At 37.9% G+C, this 27,715-nt stretch overlaps 1 long non-coding RNA gene and 1 pseudogene across 1 annotated transcript in view; both read right to left on the bottom strand.

The window, feature by feature from the left end:
* LOC141579926 (uncharacterized) overlaps window positions 1–27,715 on the bottom strand; it is a 206,016-nt gene that overhangs the window by 33,080 nt on the left and 145,221 nt on the right. The window lies entirely within an intron of this gene.
* LOC101034170 (protein CASC2-like) lies at window positions 6,613–27,013 on the bottom strand (annotated as a pseudogene).

The raw sequence follows: 27,715 nt of genomic DNA, 5'->3' as shown, positions 1-27,715 counted from the left end.
GTAAGAAAAGATTTCATTCCTTACGTTGCACATCAAACTTTTCTTCTTGTCCAAATTAAACGGAACAGATGTGGAAAACAAAATGAGTCAGGGTCTCCCCATATAATTCTAAACCAACTTTCAGGTTCTGCTTCCTATGGCCGATTTTAGCCTAGTCTGCCTTATTGCCTAAAATCTGCAACTCGATACTAAAAGCTTGTCAAAATTAAGCGCATGCTTTATAAGTTTACATTTTTACAGTTGAACTGTTTTTCTTTGATATTTGACAGGGACACAGGTTCCCATGTCATCTGGCCTTGAAGTACTTTTAGAACTTTCTCCTAGACCAATCTGAGGGAGCTCAAGGTTGCGGTGAGTTATGGGGTCTTTAAGTTGCCTGCCCAGCAGCCGGCCCTTGTGCCCACACTTGAGGGCTAACACCTGCTGGCTGGACAAAGCAATTAATTTTTTTTAAAAAATGTGGTAAGCCGCCAAAAATCAAAGCTAAAGGATAAAAATATAATTTTACCTCTTGAGCTTCCAGGGGTGGCCTTTGATCTCTTTCAATGTTTGTGTGGCAGGAGGCATGGATCTTAAATTTTCTTGCAAAAGAAGCACCTTTGAAAGACACCAAACACAAAACGCTGACTGTCTCCGTCTTCCGTCCTATCACTCTTGCATAATTACGCTGACACCTAACCGAGACGGTCCCTCACAGCAAAAAGACAAATCTAACGAATGCCCCCTTCTTTAAGAAATTATCATTGAAAGCTCTTAAATTATACCACAGTCCATCCCTTGTAAGATCAAATGTTATTTCCCTAAGAGGCTATAGTTGGGTTTTTCAGTTGATGATTATAATGTGGCATTTGTTTCAGAATGTCTGTACATTAAATAGATAACTGTGAACTTCAAAGAGCTAAATACCAATCATGGGCTGGGGCGCGGCCACACATACAGCCTCCCTCCTTCTCCAAACTCTTTGGTAGCCAAGACAAGGTCACTGGTCAGGGTAATTTGCAGGAAAAGTCAATTTCTCAAGTACCGAAGCAGGTGTTGTGGCACTCTATGAATCTAAATTGAGGAAGTTGAAAAAAGCAAAGGTCATGATCCACAGGAAGAAAGGAGGAAAGAAAATCTCTTTGACTGTATTTTTAACTCCTTTCAAACAAGATGCACTCACCAACCGAGACAATTAACGCTAAAAATAAATAAATGAAAATCGGGGTAGCTCATTCCAGTCAGTAACTTATCTGATTTCTTTCACTAAAAGCAGAGGATTTCATGTTTGCTTGAATTCACAAGGAAATAAGCTCAGTTTATGAGAGCTAAAGAACAACTCTTCTGCTTGTGAGTGTTTGGGTAGCAAAAATCAAACCAAGATATCAGAACTTTCTGTCTTTAAATCAAATAATATATATTATATGATACATACTACTTAGTATAGGGTATATAGTATAGAATAATATATGATACACATATAGTATATAATTCTGGATTTTAATTTTAAATCCGCATAGTCCCCATTTCCCCAAAACTAGGGATAGAGAGCACAGTCAAAATGGAAAATCCTTTCAAGAAGGGAAAAGAAATATGAACCTTACACTTCATAATGTTGTTGATGTGGCAAGGAGAGCATGGGATGTGGAGTTAGAAGATTTGAACATAAATTCTAGTTAATCACCAATTAGCTGTGTAATTAGAACAAACCATTTAACATCTTTAAGTCTTCATTTTCTCATCTGTAAAATAGGAGGTTGTAAGGATTAGATAAACGAATATATGTGGAAGCATTTGGCAAGTTAGAAATATTTCATGATCACTGTTCACCCTTACGGTGTATTTTCCCGAAGGATAAAATGCACATACCCCTGGTGTGCCTAAGGTTGGGGCAGGCACTGAAGGTTTAAAAAAAAAAATGAAGGGGCCAGGCACGGTGGCTCAAGCCTGTAATCCCAGCACTTTGGGAGGCTGAGGCGGGTGGATCACGAGGTCGAGAGATCGAGACCATCCTGGTCAACATGGTGAAACCCCGTCTCTACTAAAAATACAAAAAACTAGCTGGGTGTGGTGGCGCGTGCCTGTAATCCCAGCTACTTAGGAGGCTGAGGCAGGAGAATTGCCTGAACCCAGGAGGCGGAGGTTGCGGTGAGCTGAGATCGCGCCATTGCACTCCAGCCTGGGTAACAAGAGCGAAACTCCGTCTCAAAAAAAAAAAAAAAAAAAAAAAGAGTCAATGTGAAAAAAAAAAGTTAAATAAATAATAGTACAGGTGGAAAATTACTGAAAGTCGCAGGCAAAAGACTGACATTTGGGTGACTTCTCCAGATTTAAATTCTTCTTGGGAGGAAGGGATAAGAGATGGAACCACCAAACTCCTTAAGAATATCTCCAATACAAAAAAAAATTATTTTAAAATGTAGATAAATGAGTCACCTTTTAAACACCCAACCTAAAAAGAAAAATATATATATGATCTGCTTGCCTGTCAACGTCTATTAAAAAAAAAACTCATGAAAACAATACTGTCCACATAATCCAAAACTGAGTTTTAGCTTGTAGCTCAATGTTTTCAAGCAATATTACATGCAATAAAATTGCATTTAATTGCATTTCCAGAATAATCTGAATGTTCCCTCGGAATTTATGTCCTCTGTCTAACAAGGGAAGCTCATAGAGTGTTTTTGGTAAGAGTGTGATAGCCCTAAGTTACCAAAAATGCACACTAACCTCCTCATTTTATAGATAGGGAAACAGAACTGGAGAAGGACAGCTGTTTAGTGACTCTCCATATGTTGCTGATCTGGAACTAGAACTGGCTTTGGCTCTATAGAATAAGTCCAGGGGCCTTCCTCCTTCCTAAATGTCAAGCACTTAACTTCCAAGCAAAGTCAGGAGAAACATTTGACATTTAAATTCCCTCTGTTCATTTTTTCTTTTTAAATTTGCTGGTACTAGTGAAAATCCTATGTCAAACATAGAGGGCAACCTTAAAAAGCATGAAGCACTCAATACGTTAAGAATGGAAATATATTATCTTCTTTCAGTTTCATATTTTATTTGTTCTTAAATTTTATGGTTCTTCTATATTCTTAGTTTAGTTCTGAAGTTACTTTACCTGTTTCTGTTATCTCCCCTTGAGTATAAAATATACTTTCACAAAGATGCTTCTTAATTTTAACCAGGGTGTTTGTGCACCATCCACATTTATAGGAATTTTTTTTTTTTTTTGAGACGGAGTTTTGCTCTTGTTGCCCATGCTGGAGTGCAGTAGTATGATCTAGGCTCACTGCAACCTCCGCCTCCCGGGTTCAAGCGATTCTCCTGCCTCAGCCTCCCAAGTAGCTGGCATTACAGGTACCCATCACCACACTCGGCTAATTGATTTTGTATTTTTAGTAGAGACAGGGTTTCACCATATTGGCCAGGCTGGTCTCAAACTCCTGACCTCAGATGTTCTGCTTGCTTCAGCCTCCCAAAGTGCTGGGCATGAGCCAATGTACCCAGCTTGTTTGCAATAAATTTGATACTTTACGTCATCTTCAAAATGCTTTGCTCTGCTCTATATTTTGGGAATTCTGTAAGCCAGAAGCTCTTGTTCCCATACAAATAGTTCAAATATTTTAAATTAGTTACATAAATTGCTCAGATGGAAGGAATACTCATGTTTAAATTTGTATGCCAGACATGTTAACACAACTTCTAGTGACTCAATGTAAGTCACATGATCACGTCCCAAAGTGTGTTTTATGCCAAAATTGCAAACTGAGTGCTTGTGTTTTGTGGAGGTGGGTTCCACAGCCATGGACAGTTAACCATAGACCCTCAACTAAGTGCCCTGGAGAAATTTTCCCAGCATCAGTCTTGAGAGCAGGCTTGATTTCCTCTTCTGGCTAATGGGTCACTTGAGATCTTTCCACAGCTTCATGATGTGAATTACATGAGATAAAGAAAGCATTAGGACAGTGGCTGGCTCATTAAGTGCCCAATCACTTATAGACATAATTGATTTTATTAGCTGAATGAACTAACATTCAAATAAGCTTTGTTTTGCATGAAACAGGATAAAATTTATTTTCAATTTGATTTAAAGTAATTAGCACATTCATTTTCCACAGCTTTTCTAATCAAGCTAAATGCTAGGTCTCCTCAAGGAAGAATAAATAAGTCCAATATCTTGAAATTAAAAAAAGGTAAGAAAACACACGAAAGTAAGAATGGAGAACAGGGGTAGGAGCTATATCATTTGTATATTGCCATGGAACTTTACTTACAACGCAATAGAACAACACACCCATATACTTTCTGGCTGTCAAATCATATTTCTAATCTTTGTCCAAGGTCTTAGTATAGGATCGTTTACCGGAGAAATGAAATAAAATTAGAAGGCTCCTTCTTTCCTTCTCTTTCTTTCTCTCTCCCTCCCTTTCCCTCTTTCTTTCTTTCTCCTCCTTTCTTTCCTTTCTTTCTTTCTTTTTCTTTCTTTCTTTCTCTTTCTTTTCCTTTCTCTCTTTCTCTCTCTCTCTTTCTTCCTTTCTTTCTTTCTTCTTTTTCTTTCTCTCTTTCTTCTTGCTTGTTTTCTTTCTGTCTCTCTCCTGCCCCCGCCCCGCTTTTATCCTCTCCCTCTGCTGTTTTTCACAAAGGGATACATGTAGCTTAGGAATGTGGCACTGAGCTAATTAGCCAGGCAAATAAATAAATACAGTAGAATATACAAATAAAGGTGGCCACACCTGCAGGCACTTGGGTTGAGTGAGAGGGGCCCAGACCCTCGACAGAGGGTCACAGTGGCCTCTTTTTCCACCACCACTGACTGTCCTGCAAGCACAGCTGACACCACTTCGCCTCCAGCAAGGTCAGAGCACAGCGTCACGGGAACAGAGGCAGCATTGTCTTCACGTTCACATGGAAACACTGTCCAATGTGCTCTGAGCAGCAGCTGCAACGTGGCCTTCCCCATGGTGGCAGCACCAGGGCCTCCCTTGAAAGTCATCTGCCTCATCCTCCAATGGCTACTTTTCTTCCTTAAATCTGCCTTCCATAAAATGCCTTTTCTTGGCTTTTTAAAAAACTCTTCAATCCTTCTGGGACTCTCAGAATTCTCACCTTCCCTATTTCTACAAATTGCCTTTAAATTAGAAGTTATTTGGCCTGTGGTAGGCACAGTCACTTGGAGCCAAAACTCAATATGAGCTATGATTAATGAATTATAAAGCCAATTCACTGAGCCATGACATTAGTGCAGCACTGTCGTAAGCAGGAACTAATTATATGTGGAAATAATCATTCAACCTGAGAAAGGCATTTCCTATCCATTAGAAAATACTATGAAGAGATAATACTTAAAAAAAATCCATATACTACTATTGGCCAAAACAAAAATTATTCACTCTTTGAAAACAAATTTGGATTTTGGCTTAATTATAGGTTTTGCTCTTATGATAAAAGAAATGCTACTTGATTATTTGATTATAAGCAATTTAGTACATGACCAGTTCTTGAAAAAAAATTCTTTAATTAAAAGCTCTCAATTTGCGTTTTATTAACAAAAGCTTCCACAGGGGAAAAAAATGTTTTTAAGACTATAACACAGGTTTAGGGAAAAATTTTGGTGATTATTGTTCATTTATTTTCCTTATTAAGCTAATTTAATTATCATTGAGACACAAACATTAGCTCCAGTACTGGGCTTCTCACATCTGTTAGTAAAGATTTGATTAGGGCTACACAAATGTGCTAGATTAAACTATCTAGTTGGTGAAATTCAAGCCACCTGGATATTTTAGCAACATCAATAAGAATAATTCTCTTTTTCAAAATCAGTAAATCCAAGCTATATTAAAAAGAATTAATTAATGAGTGCCAGATAGGCAAAACAAACATTTGACAATGAATCATATTATCAAAGGTTTTGAGGGAGATCCCTCTCAGCTTATGTTTAGATGTCAAATTATATTACCAAAACTAAACAATCTGTTAAGATGATGTCTTAATGCAGTAAGTCTCTAGTGCCGTATGGGGTTTTTTTGATTTTTTTTTTTAACTTCTTAAACATCATTAATAGAAAAAAAGATATGCTGTATTTACCGATGATAAACAAATCATAAGACATTTGCCCCTAAATGTTACCTTCGATATTTCTAAGAGCTGTTAATCATTGAAATCCTATTTAAGATATTGTTACAAAGTTTAGTTAATGTATCACACATATATCTTGACGTATGCTTCATAGGAGGAACTCAGTAAAGAATTAATATATTATAAACATTTGGGGTTTCATAAAATATATAAAGAATTCTAGAATTAGAAAGGACTCAAAAAAAAAAAAATCATCCAGTGTAGGGCTGACAAACTTATTCTGTCAATGGGCGGATAGTAAATAATATCAGCTTTGTGAGCCTGATGGTCTCTGTGACAACTATTCAACTTTGCCCTTGTAGTCATAGACAGGAGTAAACTAAGGGGCATGTTTGTGTTTCAATAAAACTTTATTTACAACAGCAAGTGGCAGATGGAATTTGGCCCACCAGCAGTATATTGATAATCCCTCATGGAACCTAACTTCCATATTTTAAAAACCAGACACCTTTGGCCTCATGTGGGATGGCAGCTTGCCCAAGGTTAAACAGAAAGTTAAGCAGCAAGTGGCAGAGCTGAAGTTGAATTTGACCCTCCCAGCTTCTAGGGAAGTGCTGAATTCATTGTAATAACACAGGGATGGCTGGCTGTGTCCAGATGGAAAGCGCGCCTCACTCTTAAAGCAGATCTGAAATGCTTCATGCATTTGATGTCTATAGAATTGTGATGTGTGGATGACTCTTCACATCTCCAGTGAATAAGCTGCTTTTCAGAGACCTAAGCAGAATCACAAATGATATTTTTTGGGAAAGGAACATGAACATCCGTACAGTTAACCAAGCATGAAAATGCTCGCCTGAAAAGCCACACATGGCTTGCTTCATTAAAGACCATTTCAGTCTTGAAAAACTGCATCTCTATTGAATATTTATAACAAATATGATTGAATAAGAAGAATTTAAAGTGGAAAAACCCTATGTGTTGTGATTCCAAATTAAATCTTATTTTCATGGTTGACAGTGTTTTGTATTCCCCAGGTTTGTATGGTAAAAAGAACCATCTTATTACAATGCCCTTTTCCAGCACCAAATGATAAGACTTTCTATATTAACACTTGAGTCACCACATTCATTTTCCAGTGTGGTTTCCTCCTTTCACATAACTCATTCTTTCCATTTGGAAGGAAGCGGAAGAAATGAGTCCCTAAGCAATCCTAAATGGGGACATGGGTGTGGGTCTTTCTCTGGGGTATCTGCATGGAAGGGCTTTGTAATCCTTGCTCTAAAACTGACAGTCCAGAAAGACATGATTGATGAAAGGGAACTGGATGTTTGAGTCAAAATGCACCCTCATTAACTAACTGAACCAAGTAAATGAAATGGAGTTTCCAAGGGGCAGTGGGGCACATTCTTCTTGAAAACGTGAGCCCAATGTTCAGGATGTGTTTTACTGAAGCAGGTGGGGGAGTGGTGGGAGCCATTACTTAATGGATCCCAGCTTGCAAAGGTGAAATAGCCCATCCTGTATATACATATACATATACACATACATATATATGTATATATACATACACACACTTTTTTTTCTTCAGCAGCTCTGTGTTGATGTTGATTTGCACATCTCTCACTGAACAGATGAGGGTGCATATTCTCCTGTGTCATGCATTTTCTGGCTCTGAAATCACAAAAATAATACTCATAGATGCAAATAAAATTATGCTGCTGTAATTGTTTTCTATAGTTTAGTTAGGTATTTTACACCAGCTTAGAAGTAAATTAACCTGTATGTTTCACTACTTTATGTAATCAAAAATGAACAATATAAAAATCTTACATTTATGTGAAATTATATTTTCATATATGGGTTTCTTTTTGATCAAAATGGTAGATTGTTAAAATTAATTGCATTATTTTTCTAATACTTCATGTTAGAACTTAGCTCATATGTAATATCAAGGACAGCTTTAGAGTATAATAAAAATCCATATATTATTGAAATATTGGAGCATATAAATGTTTTTAAAGTAAAAGTTCTTCAACTTCTGCCCCACCACCAGCCCCCACACAAAAATACTACCACATTGCTTTAGGTCAAGGATAACAAAAGCATGAATGATTCAGATGAACACCTTTTGAACTTTTTTCACGAAGACTTGAGTGGTAGGATAACTTAAAGTCTTAACCAGAATGAATGCAGGTGGCCCTTTCTCGGCTTGAGACATCTTGAAACAGTTTCCGTGCCTAGCAAGGAGACCCTTGTGTCATTGTGGTGAGTTCAAGATGGATGGAAAGAGAGTATGCAAATGAGTGCATATTTATTGGTTCAGGAGCAAGACTAACCACCTTAGAGTTGAGTGGTACAAAATCTCATTACCCTTTTTTAGAAGCTGGCCAGAGTACATAAAGGGAATAAAAGTGCATTTTCATTATGTTTTATTCATGGAAGGAATTTCTGTTTTTTGTGTGTGTGTGTGTTTTTTTTTTTTTTTTTTTGTAATAGATGCTTAAAGAATACAGGACAGCATGTTATGCAAGAATAACAAAGACAAACAATTAGCAAACTATTGAGTTAGAGTGGATCTACTGCGGTGCATGTTTAATTGTAGGACTAAACAAATGTCTGTGCATTGTTAATGGGTGAAAATATTGGCTGAGCTAGCTGAGCTATTCCTGCTTATAAAATAGAACCTGAAGCAAGTGTATAAGACTTTGTAGTTTGTATTTTTATATTAGCCTTATTCTTTACTCCATGTTATGTTCTTACTTTTGTTTTTTGCCTCATTTATGTTATCTTGAAGAATCTTATGTACCCTTAGAAGCTACTTTAGGTCCAATTTAGAACTAGAGCTACACATATAGTTTGAATTTTACACAATTATGGAAATTTGAAGATGTTATCATTCACTGATAGGCACAAATTATTATAAGAAAAGCTGAAGTCATTAGCCCAAATAAAGGATTAGAATTAACAATGAAAGTGAACTTAGAGCATAATTAATGAATTCTCTAATTGCTCTTCCTGTGTTAGTTCATTAAGCCTGACTATTGAGTGGATATTCAGGCATCTGTCTCCAACATCTGTCATCTCACTGATTCCCTGAGTTGATGCTATTGCAGCCTGGGAGGAAGGGTGCCTTTCCTCCTTCACTGTTCTTTGCATTTCCCCCCAAAATGAACATGCTAAGAAAACAAAAACCTTTCTCTAATATGATTGTCTGATAATGGGCAGAACCACTATGAGACTTCCATGGTAAGGATGGAGATTATGCTTACTTTGACCTTCGCTGTCGTCGATTGTGCATGCTTGATAGCAGAGCAGCTCTTGGTCATGTGTCACCTTTAGGCTCGGGGTTTTACTGGTGATGAGATAATATTTGGGCAGATATCTGCTCAAGTAGATGACATCCCCAACAAATGAACCCACAGACTCATTCGTTGGGAACAAGTTCACAGTCAACGTGTGGGAGGCACTGCATGACCCTCCCAAGCAGTAAGACTTACAATAGGTCGCACTGCGTTCAAAGACTGACAGCATAGAGGGGAAATAAGCTCATCCTTTACTTGTATAGTGTTCTACTCCAAGCTTTATTGGACTACTGTTCTAGGTAACCCACTCACTAAAAATTGCAGAAGCAGAACGATCTAAAAAGGTGTGTCACTATCTTGTTATCAGCTTGTTAAATTCCAGGACTTTGCATTAAAAAGGAATAGTTGCTTAGGCTATTATTAAAGGGAAAAGTAGCACTTTAGCTGCAGAGTAGTTGGCTGGCAAAAGCAATCCCAGAATAAGTTCAAAGCTGGAAACAATGTTGCTTGCGGGGCAGCATGCTGGGTTAAAACACTTTCTTTGCAGATACAGGTAGTGATTTACACACACAATTGAACTGCATTCAGGATATATATCATAAAACACACAGCTATTTTAAAAACAGGTTGGCTTCAGCTTGTACCTGCAGATACTTATAGGTACACTTGTTTGTGACCATTAGTATTAATAATGTGTAACATTTGAGATATTTCAGAGTTCCACACTTGACCTTGCCCAAAAGATCTAGAAGTAATTTCAGAGCTCCAGTTGCATGGATTTATTAGAAAATGCTCTTCTGGGTGGAAGATATGGCTTGCTATTGTATTTCCCTTTTGCAGAAAATTAAGTCCAACAAATCAGTGAAAATTATTATAGACAGAAATTATCTATGGGGTTCCACTTCCCCAGGCTATATTTCAAATTGATGTGGGGATGGAGGGCTATATGGAAGTTAAGGGGTGGAAAAACCATGGAATAATCAGGAGATTAAGTTTCCAGTCCAGATTCTGCCACCAAACCACCTCATAACCTCAGCAGGTCTCCTTTCTGTTCTGTCTTCGTAGAAGAAAGAGCTGAACTCACTGATTTCTGAAGTTTCCTTCCAGGTCTGACTTTTTTGGACATTATGTGCTTTCCCCTCTGGAGAAACAAGGCTTATTCCCTGTGGGTGGTGGTCTGAGGAAATCACTCTCAGCGAGTAAACTGCCCTCCTCTCCCTGCAGTGGGAATCACAACTTCCTCTCCACTTAAGTTGCTAGTGCTTTTGCATTTTAAAATTACTAAGATGAAAGATCATCAACCAAGAGCCACCTGATCAATCAATTCATCCAGAAGGTCCTGGTTGATCATCTTGTAAGTAAAGTACACTCATTGACTCTTTGGCTTATTTATTTGTTTATTCACTTATTCAACAAATATTTACTGAATACTTGCTATGGGCCTGTCACTACAAAGAGGATAAAGCAAAGAACAGGACAGAGGAGTCCCTGTCCTTCCGAAGCTCATGATTGAATGAAAGATGCAGATTTTAAAGCATAAGTGATTGCAATAGAGTGAAAGGAATAAAAATATAAGTAGGTACAGAAAGCCGCGAAAATACTTAGCAGGGGAGTCCCAATCCAATCTAAGGGTCAAGGAAGATGTTTCCTGAAGGGCTGGTATTTAAGCAGAGAGCTAAAATATGAGGCAAAGTTAGTGAGTTGAAGGGAGTCTTGGAGGGAGGGAAGAGAGCAAAAGTCATTTATCCATGTTCTGCAAATCACCTGACAGATGGAGGTACCTGCTCCAGGTGACAGGATATTAATGGGCAGCTCAGAAGGAGACAAGGGAACCCTTTGAAACAGGAAAATATGTGAAGTCTGACTCTGACCTTTGGAGGGATTGATGGATTCAAGGAGGAAGTTTCATACAGGTTCTTACTTACAAGCAATAGACCTTGACTCTAGAAGATATATGCACAAAAGGTACTTATGTAAAAACATATTGGGCAGGGCCTTTTCTTTCGATCAAATTGATATAAGAGAGACTGATTTTACTCTCCTGAAACAACCAAAAAGCCAACAGAATATCTTCCAAACAGTTTTTGAGATACTGATTATCAAACAATGGAGAACACTGATCCCTAGGAGACAGGTTTATTAATGAGGTGACCCTAGGATTGCCCCAGCTTGCTGCCTGGAGTGAGTTTCCAGGCTGTGATGCAGGACCATACAACCTGACAGATTCCCTGGTTGAAGAAGTGGAACTGAGAATCTGAGGAGACCAAAGGAGCTCAAGTTCACAAGACGGTGCCAGTGAGGAGAGAAGGCACACTAGGAGAATTCCAAAAATCTGCTGAGGACCCCCTGCAAATATTTAGCTGATTATTTTTCATTGCAGGTGTATGAAGAAACTATCCAAGCTAAGAAAAACAAACAAACAAACAAACAAACAAACAAACAAACAAACAAAACAAAACTGAAAGGATTAGAGGCAGCAGCATCCAGCATATCACAGGATGTGGAAAGTGGTGTGTTCCCACCAGCCAGACTGGACAATTGGAAATTAATGTCTTTAGACTGAGCACACCTCTGCTACCATATCCCAGATCTTAAAAGTAAAACCCAACAGTCCAAACTGTTTTCAAATAACTGAACTATATCACAAAACAGCTCAAAAATATTTACAGGAATACAAAAATATCAAGCACCCAGTAAGAAAAAACTTACACTGTCTGGCATTCAGAAATAACTAGGCATGTAGAAAAATGGAAAAATATGACCTCAATTAAAAAAAATCAATCAAAAGCAACCTGTACTGACATAGATGTTGTAAGTAGCAAACAAGAATATCCAATTATTGTATATACTTCATATATTTAAAAAATTAGGCAGAGACATACATGGAAGATATTTTTAAAATACTCAAATTGAGGTCCTAAAAATTTGTAGTGTATGAGATAGCAAAAACATTGTATGGGATTAACAGAAGATTAGACCTTGCAGAAGGAAGGATCAGTGAACTTGAAGATGTATCTATAGAAACTTTCAAGATGAAGCACAGAAGGAAAAAAAAATTTTTTTTTCAGCTCACTGCAATCTCCGCTTCCTGGGTTCAAGTGATTCTCCTGCCACAGCCTCTCTAGTACCTGGGACTACAGGCGTATGTCACCATGCCCAACTAATTTTTTTATTTTTAGTAGAGATGGGGTTTCAGCATGTTAGCCAGGATGGTCTCCATCTCTTGACCTCATGATCCACCCACCTCGGTCTTCTCAAAGTGCTGAGATTACAGGCATGAGCCACCACACCTGGTCAAAAAAAAATTTTTTTTTAAAATGAAAACAGCATTAGTGAGCTGTGAGACTTTAGATGCTTAATATAACTAGAAATGGAATTTTCAAAGAGGAGGAGGGATGGGGAACAGAAAAAAATATTTGAAGAAATAACGTCTGAAAAGTTTTCCAGTTTCATGAAAACTGTAAATCCAGAGAGCCAAAAAGTTAGACAAAACACAAGCATGTGAAACAAAGAAAACCACACCTAGACACATCATAATCACATTGCTCAATAGTAAAATTGTTTTAAAAATTCTAAGAAATAAAAAATTCTAAAAAGTAGCCAGAGGGAAAACAAAGTTATGCTACATATAGAGGAAAAAAGATATGGATTCTAACAGATTTCTTGTCAGAAACAATGTGAGAAGACAGTAGAGCCACATGCTTATAGAGCTAAAAACAAATTTGTGAACCCAGAGTTCTGTACCGTAAAAATATCCTCCACAAATAAAGGTGAAATATAGGCTTCTTCAGAGTTTTCAGAAAATATAGATTTTCATCAAGGAATGAAAAGAAGAGGAAATGGTATTTAAATAGTTAAATTTTTTTTCTTATATTGTTTAAAAAAATTTTTTAAACAATCATTGACTATTTAAACAAAAGTAGTTACAACGTAGTATGGATTTGTAACACATGTGAAAGTAAAATTTGTAGCAATAGCCAAGGTCTAAGAAAGGAGAAATGAAAGCATAGTATTAAAAAAATCTTATAACATATGCGAAGTCATATAAAATCATTTGAAGGAATATTGTAAAAAATTACATATGCATACTATAAACCCTAAATAAATTAAATATGTATACTATAAACCCAATCACAAAGATGACAGCAAAGAGTTATGGCTAAGGAACCAACAAAGGAAATAAAAACTGAATAACAACAAATATTCAATTAATCCAGGAGAAGACAGAAAAAAGAGAGAAAAAGGGAGCAAATAACTGAAGGGATAAATAGAAAACAAACAGCAAGATGATTAACTTAAACCTAACTATATCAATAAGCACATTAAATGTAAATGATGGAAACACCTCAACTAAAAGCAGAAATTATAAGGTGGGGTATCCTGCCTATAAGAAGCCCATGTTACACATAAAGACACAAAAAGGTTAAAAGTAAAAGGATGAACAATATATACTATGCCACACTAATCAAAAGAAAGTTAAAGTGGCTACATTAATATTAGACAAAGTAGATTTCACATCAAAAAATTTTACCAGAAATAATGAAGGCCATTTCATAATTTTAAAAAGGTTACTTCATTAAGGGACATAATGATCCTAAATATTTATGTACTCAATAACAGAGCTTCAAAGTATATGAGTACAACTCATAGAACTGAAAAGAGAAATTCAAAAATCAAAAATAATAGCTACAGATTAGAATACACCTCTATTTCTAATTGGTCAAAGAAGTAGACAATCACTAGCAATATACTATAGAATATCTAAATAATATTATCAACCAACTTGATCTGATTGGCATTTATGGAATGCTCCACCTAATAACAGCATAATATACATTATTTTTTAAGGACATAAATTACATTTACTAAGGACTATATTTTGGGTCATAAAAAGTGCTCAAAAAATTTAAAGGAATTCAAGTGTACACAAAATATATTCTCTGACCGAAATGAAATTAAATTAGAAAGCAATGACAGAAAAATATTTAGCAAATCACCAAATATTTAGAAATAACATACTTCTAAATAAACCACTGGTCAAAAAGAAATCAAAAGGGAAATTAGAAAATAGTTTCAACTGAATGAAAATCTAAATACAACATATCAAACTTTGTGAGATGCTGTTAAATAGTACTTAGAAATACAGTTAGCATTAAATGCATATGAGAGAAAAGAAACAAATCAATGACCTAGTTTTTCACCTTGGAAAACTAGCAAGCAAAGAGAAAATAAAACACACAGTAAGAAGAAGAAAGGAATAATAAAAATCAAAGCAGAAACTAATAGAATAAAGACCAGAAAAACAGTAGAGAAAATCAATGAACCAAAAAATTAGCTCTTTGAAAGGGTCAGTAAAATTGAAAAATCTCTAGCCATACTGATCAAGAAAAAAGTAGAAAACACAAATTACCAATATTAGAAATGAGAGAGTTGGCTGATATCACTACAGAATCTACAGATATTAAAAGAATAATAAGGACATTTTATGAAACATTTTATGTCAATAAATTCAACATCTTAGACAAAAGAAACTAATTCCTTGAAAGATATAAACTATCAAAACCCACTCACAAAGAAATAGATAACCTGTATAGCCCTATGTCTAAATTGAATTTGTAGGCAAAAATCTTCCCACAAAGAAAACTCCAGGCCCAGGCAGCTTCACTGGAGAATTCTACATTAAAGAAATTAATAATAACAATGCTATACAAAGTCTTCCAGGAAATTGAAAATGAGAGAATGCTTCCTAACTCATTCTATGAGGCCAGTCTTTCCCTGATAGCTAAACCAAACAAAGATATTATGAGAAAAGAGAACTACAAACTAATAGTGTTGTTAACATGGATGTAAACATTCTAAACAAAATTTCAGCAAATTGAATTCAATAATATATTGAAAGGGGCAATATATCATGTCTGTTATGGAAGGTTTTCTATGTAACATTAAAAAAGCAATCATAATTCACCACACAAATAAACACAAAAGAAAAATCATTTGATGATCACAAGACATGCAGAAACAGCATTTGACAAAAATTCTACAGCATTCCTGTTCTTTTCTCTGTAAACATTCCATTCTTTATAACCTAGGAATAAAAGGAAACTTCCTCATGCTGTTCAAAGGCATTTAATTAAAAACCTACAGCTAACATTATACTTACTGCATGTTTTCCCTCTAAGAACAGGAACGAGACAGGAAGGTGTACTCTCCCTGCTTCTATTCAACATTTATTTGAATTTCCAACAAGTGTAATAAGTCAACGTATGATACAAAAGTGTGGATTAAACCTGTAATCCTAGCACTTTGGGAGGCCGAGGCAGGTGAATCACCTGAGGTCAGAAGTTTGAAACCAGCCTGGCCAACATGGTGAAACCCTGTCTCTACTAAAAATACAAAAATTAGCTGGGCATGGTGGCAGGTGCCTGTAATCCCAGCTACTCAGGAAGCTGAGGCAGGAGAATCCCTTGAACATGGGGGAGTGCAGGTTACAGTGAGCTGAGATGATGCCATTGTACTCCAGCCTGGGCAACAAGAGTGAAACTCTGTCTCCAAAAAAAAAAAAAAAAAAAAAAAGTCATCCAGATTGAAAAGAAGTAAAACTGTCTTTATTTGCAGAAGACATAATGATCAGAGCAGAAAATCTGATGATATCTACTCAAACATTACTACAACTAATAAATGAGTTTAGAGTTTAGTAAGCTTTCAGGATACAAGATCAACATCCAAAAATCAATTTATATATATATATATACACACACACACACACACACATATATATATATATACACATATATATATATATATATATATATCTTGAACAAGAATGAAAATTATAAAAACAATATCATTTATAATAGCATTATATAACATGAAATACTTAGGAGATCTACCTAAAGATCTGTCCCTAAAGAGAAGCCTGACTAACACAGATGTGAAAGACGTGCATACTGAAAACTATGAAAACATGGCAGAAAGATATTAACAGAGACTTAAATCAGGCATCCCCAAACTTTTTACACAGGGGGCCAGTTCACTGTCCCTCAGACCGTTGGAGGACCGCCATATACTGTGCTCCTCTCACTGACCACCAATGAAAGAGGTGCCCCTTCCTGAAGTGCGGCAGGGGGCCGGATAAATGGCCTCAGGGGGCCGCATGCGGCCCGTGGGCCCTAGTTTGGGGACACCTGACTTAAATAAATGGATAACTTTTGTTCATTAGTCAATAAGTTGTCAATAAGTGAAATTATATTTTCAGTTGTTTCCTTAGTTCATGTACAAATTCAATGCAATCCTAATCAAAATTCCAGCAGATGATTTTATAGAAATTGACCAACTTATTCTAGAAGTTCATATAAAAACATTAAGGATCTGGAATAGCCAAAACAGCTATGAAAAAGAAGAACAACTTTGGATTACTAACATTGCCTGACTTAGGACATATGAAATTACAGTAGCCAAGACACAGTAGTATTGACATAAAGATAGAAAAAGAGATAAATAGAATAGAATAGAGTCTAGAGCTAGACCTTCACATATCCAGACCACTAATTTTCAATAAAAGTGCAAAGGCAATACTGTGACAAAAGGGTAATTTCCTTTTTAAATAGGTCAGAGCAATTGGATATGTATTTGCAAAGATATGTAAAACTTAAAACTATACAACTTTGAGAAAATAACATAGGTTAAAACTTTGTAACCTAGGGTTAGGCAAAAAAATACTTAGATGTAATGGCCAGCTTATTTCAGAAAGAAGCCAATTGATAAATTGGACTTAGTCAAAATTTTAAACTTTCACTGTTCAAAAGACACTGCCAAAGAAATGGAAAAAAGAAGCCATGAACTGGAAGAAAACATTTGCAAATTATGTATCTAATAAAGCACTTGTATACAGAATATATAAAGAACACTCAGAACAAAATAATTAAAAAAAAAACAAAAAAATGGGCAAAAGAGTTGAAGGATACTTCATTAAAGAAGAAATACAGTGACAAATAGGCACATGAAGAAAGGCTGACATCATTAGACAACAGAAAAATGCAAATTAAAGCTGTAACGAGATACCACTACACACCCATTAAAATGACTAAATTAAAAGGCTGACTATACCCAATGTTAGTGAGGAGGTGAAGAGATTAGAACTTTCATACACTGGTACAACTGATGTGGAAAACAGTTTGCCAGTTTCTGAAAACATTAGATATCCACTTGCTGTATGATCTAGCCATTCCACTACCAGGTATTTTTTATCCAAGAGAAACAAAAACACATGTCCACAGGAAGTCCTGTACATGACTTATACCATATGCTCGTAGCATATTCATTTGCAGTAGCAAAGATCTGGAAACAATCGAAATGTCCATCAACAGAGGAATTAATAAATAAACTGACAAAACCATACAATGGAATACTACTCAGCAACAAAAAAGAGAATGAACTATTGTTAGGCACAACGGTGTGATGGAACCCCATATTAATAATGCTAGGTGAAAGAAGATCAACAAAATGAAAGTGCGTGCTATAAGATTTCACCAAAATAAATTCCAGAAAATGTAAACTTAGTGTCAGAAAGCAGATCAGTGGACACCTGGGGATGGGTAATGAACAAGCCAAAGAAAACTTTTGGGGGTGATGAATAAGTTCATTGTCTTAATCGTGTTGATGATGTAGGTTCAGCTTCATCTGATTTTGCACTTTGTGTGCAATTTATTGTATTTATGAAGATTTTTAAAAGCCAGACAAAAACTGGAAAAGTATATTTGCAACAAATATAAAAATTTTATCTATAATAGATAAAAAGTTAATATAAATTGACACAAAACACTCATATTCTAACAGAAAAACAGGCAAGATCACACACAGATTTTAAAAATAATAAAAATATAGACTGGTTGTGGTGGCTTATGCATGTAATCCCAGCACTTTGAAAGGCCAAGGCAGGTGGATCACTTGAGGTCAAGAGTTCGAGACCAGCCTGGCCAACATGGTGAAACCCAGTCTCTACTGAAAATACAAAAATTAGCTGGGCGTGTTGGCGCCTATAATCCCAGCTACTCGGGAGGTCGAGGCAAGAGAATCGCTTGAAACTAAGAGGTGGAGGTTGCAGTCAGCTGAGATTGCGCCACTGCACTCCAGCCTGGGCAACACAGTGAAACTCCAGCTCAAAAAAAAAAAAAAGAAAATAATAAAAATATGACCAGTATTTTAAATGAGAAAATGTTCAGCCTCACAGAGAATTGAGAAAATAGAAATTAAAGCAACTCAAATATATCATTTTTTACTTTACATATTAGGAAATATTATTTTTTAGAGACAGGGTCTCACCGTGTTGCCCAGGGTGGTCAACCTATTGGTGTGGTAGCTATTCACCGGTGACATCGTAGCACACCGCAGCCTTGACCTCCTGGCCATAAGCCATACTACCACTTCAGTCTCCTGAGTAGATGGGACTACAAGTTCATGGCTGGAAATACTTTTAAATGATAAAAACAATGTTCATTAAGGTACGATAAAACAGTCTCTCATATATTGCTAGTGAGCATATAAAATTATATTATTCTTTTGGACAACAATTTGGCAATGTGGGTTTCAAATAACAACAACCTGAGCCTTGAAAATGGACCTGATACTGATTCAGTAATTCTGCGACTGGGAATCCATCCTAATGAAGAAAGTTCCAGAAATGGAAATCCACTCCCTTTCCCACAAAGATATTCATAGCAGTACTACTCATAATAAGGTTATCTTGGAAACAATGTAAAATGGAATCATAAGGAATCTGTTACTGTTATATCAATTTCCTGAAAAAATTATACAACCACATAAATTATATTTATAAAGATTTCACAACAACTTGGAGAACTGGGGGAAAATATTATAATAGCAAAAATTAAAAAAAATCACAGTACAATTACAACTGTTTTCTTAAAAAGTGTTCTTACAAGAAAAAAACATATTAAATAAAGATTACATTTGAATGCATCAAGATGTTGACAATGGTTTCCTTTGGTATTCTAAATATATAGTTGAATTCTTTTTCCTTCAGTATGTTTTTTTTTTTTGCTTACTCGTGTGTTTCCGATTTTTATATGATTACTAAACTTTTGTATTAAGAGGAAAAAAAATCTTAAAAAAAAGGAAGTCTGACCAGTTATTCACAGATTTTTACAATTTGATAATGAAAGCTTTAATTATGTTTTCCTTTCTAGTTATTTGGAGACTTCAATATAGGCTGTTTCTACTCACAAATTGACACTGGAAAGAATCGATAGTGATCTGTTTCCCATTTCCGTTTTTTGTCTTTTCTCATCCTTGTCACTAACTCTCTATGTGACAAGGTATTTTGTTTGTTTGTTTATTTATTTATTTTTAAATCTAAGTTTCTTCATCTTCTCAATGAGAAAATTGAACTGGGTTTATACATTCCTGGGTCACGTATTTCCAGAGCATCTGCTCTGGGCAGGGCCTTACAGAAGGGAGGGGGGGCAGCCAGAGAACGTACAAACTTCTCAGTTTCCAGGATTCCCACTAGACAGCTCATGTGAAAAGCAGGTTTCTGAGAAAGGATGATTTTCCATGGGCCATCCTCAGGGGTGAGACTGGCATCAGAATAGAAAACAGCACTTACTGAGAAGGGTGAAAATAGCTCACAGATCAACAGGGTAAATGCACCCTGCAGGGCATGGCCACTTCTGAGCCAAAAGGACAAATAAGTTGGAAGAAAAAAAATTTAAGGATCAGGCAAAAATAGAGCATAGCATTTCTTATTGCCCAGGTAACACATCCAACATCAGCTCAGAGATAAGCAAGAGTGTGGAGGTGCTTCTCTGGAGAAAGATGGCAGCTCGAAGAAATAAGTTAGGGAGACAAAAAGGCAAAGTGACACTTTTTTGTGTGTTGGGGGATCCACCCTAGATGCCAGGAACTTATAACGTGTTTGTAACCAAGTTAACTTGGTCCCAAAGACTGGGGGTTTTATATTAGCTGAATAGGTCACAAGCTCTACTTTCTTGGAAGGTTACATTCCTCCAGCAAAAAACGCCTTGACTTTGGAACACACCCTCCCTAGGTCTACTTCTGCCTCTTCCATCCTGACTTGTGAACATTGACAACTCCAGAGGAAGCTGACTGCTTCACACACTCATCAGGAAAAATGTGCTAGCTGCCTTTAGCCCGAATCAACACTGTGCTTCTGATGTAAGCCTAAAAAAAGAGAATCTATTTTGACTTTCTTCTGTAAGCAAAAAGTGATCATTTGCTGATGGTTCCTTGTGCAATTCAAAAAGAAAATTATTAGATGTATGTAGGCAAGTACTGACTTGCAATGACAGTTTCTGGGAAGATGTAGAATGTATCAAGAATATATTGCTAGGAATTTTCTGTTTGTTTTCATTATCTAATGTGCACTAGGTTTGAGGGAGGTGAGTGTGTGTCTTTGCGTGTTTCCATGCATGGAGAAAGTGCAAAGTTATTAACATTTTCATCTGCAGAAACTGATTGAAATTGTGTTCATTGACTCACAAGTAGGATCCATTACAGGGCGCTGGTTGGCAATGTCTTCTGAAAAGCACATAATAAACGAGAAATTGTAATGCCCAAGGCAGCTGCAGCTGCTTCTTCTAGACAAGGGTTTTGAGGGTTGGTTTTCATGGGACCTGGCTTGAGTTGGAGGGCTCTCCAGGCTCTGGGGAAGGGTTTGATAACAGCCAGTGGGTCACACTGTGGCTTGTCACTTTCTCAGGAAAAGCTGATCTCTTTTCTAAGTCTGAAAGTGACAGGATTATTGTGTAAGTGCTTCTGAGATGCTTTCATCTTGACTGTTTTTGTCTAAGGCTGTCACAAGGAGCTTTGCCAAGAAAAGCAAAGAATAAAATTGAAAGACACCCAGTGCTAATGTCCCAGGTTCCACAGGCATGGGTGCCAGGGACTGCAACTGTAAATGGGATGGCCTCCGAGAGGTCCTGGAGATGGCAGGAAGCACATCAGAGGATAAGACACAGCCGGGGGACGTTAAAGGCCTCTGTGACCAATTCTCTTTGCCCAGGGAGGATCCTCCAGGCATGGGAATTTTCCATTCCACCTAGGAATGACAAATCCATCCAAAGGGTACATTTTCAGCCAGTGCAACAGCTGATTTTGTGCAAGACCCACAGGATACGTGCATGTTGTTGACTATGCTGCCTTCCTTTAAGAGGCTCAATGCTTTCTCAATGTTCCTATCTCCGTCAGAACCATGTCATGTATTTCTCCAAGTCTGGTTTGCAGTCTCCCTGCTAGACCTTTTCCACTTACCTGTGTCTGTCCTTCACACTGGGACCAGGATCACCTCTTTTCATTGTGAACAGACTTGCTTTTGTCATTGACATTTTCTTTGGACATTACTTTTCTATCCTCGATAAATTTCCATTCCAGCCGAGAGTGTCAGAATGTCTGCAGCGACAAATCCATCTAAAGGGTACATTCTGGCAAGGACTCACTGATGGCAAAATGGGTCAAGTAGGACATTTGTCTTCAGCATCTCTCTACCTCCCATCTGACAAACATCCTGCACCTGAGCTGCTTGTAGTATACAAGGAACATCAAACACTTCTCTCTCTCCTTTCCCTTCTCCCATCGAAGCTTATATATCCTGGGTACCAATCTTTCAGAGCCCTCTTCAGACATGAAGTTAAAGTAGAATAGTTTGTAAAGAAGTGTCACCTTCTCTACAAACACTTTGGTATTGAAAATGGTCTCTGAACGCTTTGAGGTAAAATGGGAAGCAAAATTGGCCTTTTAGGCTCTGAGGTATATTACAAGTGGAGAAGAATTTTGGAACCATGGAAGGAGTGTAACGGCCCCTGTTTAGTGTCCTTCACATCATGCTAGAGATGAATGTTCAGGAAATGACTGCCTTGAGAAATTCATGCTAATTCCAGGGTGCTTAGCACAATATCTACTGTGCTAAGAAAGCAATGCAGCTTTTAAATGCTTCAATAATTACCCTCAGACACAGTGTTTGTGCATGCATGCATGTGTGTGTGCGTGTGTGTGTATTAGTGTCACTGAGCATGGTTGTGCAGGTTGTGAACTGCAAAAGGGCCACATGTAAGGAGGCACCATTCCTATGGCAAACATTAATGCATATCTTAGTTATATGACAATCAACTGGCAGAGGCCATTTCTAATTGGGAGATGGAAAAGGTCAATGCAGGTTTCAGTAAGAGACAGAGGCAGATCCTAGCTCATCCCTCTTGGGCTCTCCCCTGCTTCAAGGTCCTGATCTCCTGCCCTATAACTTTAGGCTCAGCTGAAGAAGAAACAGCATCTTCAGTCTATTTCTCCTGCTCCTACACTTACCTGCTCTACACCATCCTATTGGTCCTGCTTGTCTCACCCTGACTGAGACAGCCTGGCCTGAGCCTGCCCACAGCTTCTCACCTCCTGCACTCCAGCATCCCCAGCCCCTCTTTCTGTTCCTGGGAAATGCCACACGCTACTCCCTCCTAACCTAGAGCCTTTGCAATGCTGTGCCTTCAGACTACCCAGATTATATGAGAATATAACTTGACTCACGCCCTTCAGCTACAAAAGAAAAAAAAAGAGGGATGTTCCCAGTTTCTGATGAATTAAGTGCAAGACTGTTTAACAGCTAAGACATGCCCAACATGCTTTTCCCCTTTCTAACAGCACCTGGTTTCCTTTTCCTCTCCCCTGCTGGATAGCTGGCTGAGCCTGACACTGGAAGCTCCACCCTTTCTTGAGGCCACCAGCTCCCTTGAAGCTTCACTCCTGGGAATTTGAACCTTGAGCAGTGGAACAAACAGCTGAATTCAACTAGAATCGCATCCTGGCCCTAGCGGCCTGTGTCTGACCCTGCAATTGGGGCAGAGTCTGCTCTCCAGGCTCCACACTACCTTAGTTCCTTCCTGTTGATGGGACCTTTCAAAATCCTTCCAATTTATTCCTCACGCTGAAGCTACCCAACACTGGTAGCTTGTTAACTAACAAAGAGTGTGCTTCATACCCCTGCCCTTCTTGTTCCTATTGCCAAATCTTACCCAACTCTCAAGATGATGCTGTGCATCCTTCACAAAGTCTTCCAGCATCTTTGTCCTCTCATCCCAGGCCAAAAGGAATGATCCTTCGTACTTCTTCTCTCTCACAGCCCTTTATCCTTCTCTGGCACTGTGTATCAGATAGTACTGTGTGTTAGTTCTGGATGAGGTCTTCGTTCATTTGTGGGTCCCAAAGGTCCCTTCACAGTGTCCTCAGCAAAGCCTTGGTAAATGCATATTGAATTATTAATAGTTGGGGTGGTTGGGGTATATTATGTTCTCTCTCCCCTTGGCTAGCTCTGTGCATGTGTAATTATCTCTTCTTCTTTCCATTATTTTGAAGAAACTGAGGTATTCATTGTTTATAAGTTTCAGAGAACTCTACCCAGTAGTATTATAGTGGCCAGCTTTGATCTTGTAAATAGCTAAAAGAGTGATGATTTTAAGGGGTAAAAATAACCTGATGGCACAGAAATGTTACAGGCTCAACTGCTCCCTGGAATGTAAATAGAGCTGGGTAAATGAGTTCTTATAATCTATGCCAATTGGCAGTGGTCTTCCAGTTCACTTCCCACACAGGTGAAGGCTCATCATCTCACCGCTTCCCCTGAGTGTGTCTCTGTGATCCTGAGCACAGGGGGAACAGCACCAGGCTGCTAAGGCTCTGGTGTCCAGTGCTCCAGGGCTTAGTGGAGCTGACGAAAGAAAATGACATCCATAGAGAAGACAGAGGAGAAAGACAGAGAGAATGAAGACTTTCCTGTTTCAGACTGAGAAGACATGTTTCAGGCAAATTGAGCAACTGAAAAGACATATTTTCTTTCAGACTCTTTAAATTCTTACAGGAAAATTGGAGGAGACATGGAAAATTCAAAGCATGCCATGCCTCCATGAATTGAATCATGTTATCTGATTTGAAGACTGCAAGGTTATTAATAATTTTATTTATACTAGCTCATGAAATTAGTTGACTTTGGAACGGATCTTTGTTAAAGTGAAGTGGAATGCCTGAGTGATCTGGGGACAAGCCAGAACATTACCATAACTTTGGAACACATCACTTGGTTTCTTCCCATCTTGTCCAGCACCTTGCATGTCAAAGAACATTGGATTTGGAAGGAAACCTAAAACTTCTCTTATGTGTCAGAAACTATTTTAGTGGGCAGTTGGCCTTTTAAAAAATTACAAACTTCATTTCCTTTCAAGGACATTTTAGCTTGGCATTGGCATTACTCATTCATGTGTGTAGTGCTACAAGAACACCTTGGGTATGGCGGAAAATAAAAGTAGTACACAGTTTTGCCCAACTTTCCATGATGTAGTGGGGAGGATTGATGCAGTGCACGGATGTTTAGAGGAACTGTACTTCATGTCCTGGACCATTTCTGGAAAGACTATCCCAGAGTCTTTACAAAAGCCTCAATAAGAGATTGTCTTCAAGATGATATTGCCTGCTTGTGGTGCTAAACTGATCTTAACTAAGAGCTTCTCTCATTGACCAACCCAACTAGAAACTCGACTTGTGGCAATGGCACTTCAGGACCAGTAGGGCCCCTCCTGATCATCTTTCCTCATGTCTTCACATTGTCACTTGAATCTGTTCATCTTCCAATGTCTTCACTTCAGTAAATGACCTGCCTTCACCCTACTGCCAGCATGTCATCTTCAACATTCATCTAACCAAACCCCCAGTCTAACTGTATCTTGAATCCACATCTCCTCTCTCACTCCCATTCACAGTCTGAGCACCATCATCTCTTTCCTAGACTACAGCCATGGCATCCCAGTTGCTGGCCCCGATTTTGCTCTTCTTCCTCTCCCTTTCCCATCCATTCTACCTACAGCAGCCTAGGCTATATTTTCAAGACACCAATCTTACTATGTCTTACCCCTGCTTCTCACGCATCATGTGGATTCCTCCATGATACTTTAGCATGGCCCCTGACGCCCAGCATCTTCTGGCCTCTCTCTCACTCTGTATCACATACCATGCATTCACTCTACCCATGCCTTAGCCAGGTAAACTTTTGCCGTGTTCCTCAATGTGCCAAGACTCTGCCAATTCAGGACCTGCATTTATGCTGTCCTTTCTACCTGGGACTATATAGATCCCCTGACTTTGTCTCAAGCATCCACCCCTCCACAAACTTTCCTGGACACTCAATTTTCAGTCACTGATCTTACCTTAAATGCTGGTTCCTCAGAAATACCACCCTGAACACTGAGATTCGATTCCTTCTATTAGATGTACTTGGAGAAGGGGCAGTAAACTTTTTCTATAAAGGGTCAGAGAAAAAATATTTTTGGTTTTGCTGGCCATATGGTCTCTGTAGCAACTACTCAACTCTGCAATTGTAGCAGAAAGCAGCCATAGAAAATATGCATATGAATAAGCATGACTGTGTTCCAATAAAACTTTATTTACAAAACCAAGCTGTGGGCCAGACTGAAACCAGGAACCATAATTTGCCAATCCATGCCTAGAACATCATATCTCTTTGCATTGTACTATTTATAAAAATATGTAAGTTAGTAATTACATCTGCATAATTATGGGTTAACGCCTGTCTTTGTTCCCTGGACTTCTTTTTCATGAAGACAGAGATCAAACCTCCTTGCAGCCTCCAGCAGGGACAATAGATACCCAAATAAAACAGTGATTTAAGCCAAGCTAATTTGCCCAGTCAGGCTTTATCCCAAGTCTTTAACTTGAGCAATGGGAAAGGGGCCTGTATTCTTTCCTATAGAAGACAATAACTTGAGAATATGGAAAAGATGAGCTGCTGCAACCATCTTGGCATCAGTAGAACCTGAGAATGAAACCAGTACTGAGAAATAGATCTGAGAAATTAAGAAAATCTAACTGGTTTATTGCTATATCTTTTTGGCACTAGATTAAGTCCTATCTGAATTAATCTATCTGGTTCCTTTTTTTTTTTTTTTTTTTTTTTCAAGATGGAGTCTCACTCTGTTGCCCAGTCTGGAGTGTAGTGGTGCAGTGTTGGTTCACTGCAACCTCCACCTCCTGGGTTCAAGTGATTTTCCTGCCTCAGACTCCTGAGTAGCTGGGATTACATGTGTCCACCACCATGCCCAGCAAATTTTTGTATTTTTAATAGAGATGGGGTTTCGTCATGTTGGCCAAGCTGGTCTCAAACTCCTGACCTCAGGTGATCCATCCATCTCAGACTCCCAAAATGCCAGGATTACAGGAGTGAGCCACCATGCCTGGCCTTCTAGTTCTTGATCCTAAAGTTTCATGAGTCAAGATATTCTCATTTGATTAAACACATTTTAATTAAAATTTTCTGTGGCTTGCAGGGGAAAAATATGTATAATATGTGATATTTTCTCATTTGTACAGTGGGGGATAATAAAACATAACTTGAATGGCTTTTGTGAAGATTTAAAAATATACATAAAGATGCCTAACTGCATATTGCACACAGAAATCACTCATGTTTGTTAGATAAATGAGTAACTATTCTCATATATTTTATGAAGCACTGTTTATATAATAATATACCTTTATCACATGCCTTGCCCCATCTACAATTTTGACTACAGACAGTTTTGACATTATTGTCAATTGGTGAGCAAAGTAGAGCTATCATCTTAATATTTAGTACAAGGCACCATGAAAAGGGAATGCAAATTACAAATCTTTGCTTTATCCACAATTTCAAGAATGTACACTGTATTAGTTCATATTCATGCTGCTGATAAAGATATACCTGAGACTGGGTAATATATAAAGAAAAATAGGACTCTGTTCCATGTAGCTGGGGAGGCCTCACAATCATGGCAGTGGAAGGCCTGTCTTATGTGGTGGCAGGCAAGAGACAATGAGAATCAAGTGAAAGGGGAAACCCCTTATAAAACCAGCAGATTTCTTGAGACTTACTCACTACCATGAGAGCAGTAGTGGGGATCATGGGGGAAACCACACCCATGATCCAATTATCTCCCACTGGATCCCTCCCACAACAGCTGGGATTTATGGCAGCTACAATTTAAGATGAAATTTGGGTGGGGACACAGCCAAACCATATCACATACTTTGTCTAAAAAGAGGCTTGCTGACCAAAGAAGATGTGCAAATGGTGAGTAAGCCTATTAAAAGAAGCCCAACATTACATGTCATTAGGAAGTTACAAATTAAAGTAACAATGAGGTATCTCATTGTTGCAAATTAAACTACACACCCATTAGAATGAACAAAGTCCCAAATACTGATAACACCAAATGCTAATGAGCATATGGAGCAATGGGAATGCTCATTCATTGCTGGTGGGAATGCAAAAGGGACAGCCACTTACA

This window comes from Saimiri boliviensis, chromosome 12, assembly GCF_048565385.1.
Source record: "Saimiri boliviensis isolate mSaiBol1 chromosome 12, mSaiBol1.pri, whole genome shotgun sequence".
In the NCBI taxonomy this organism is placed as follows: Eukaryota; Metazoa; Chordata; class Mammalia; order Primates; family Cebidae; genus Saimiri; species Saimiri boliviensis.
Note: the sequence above shows the minus strand (reverse complement) of the source record. Positions and strands in the feature narration are given on the sequence as shown.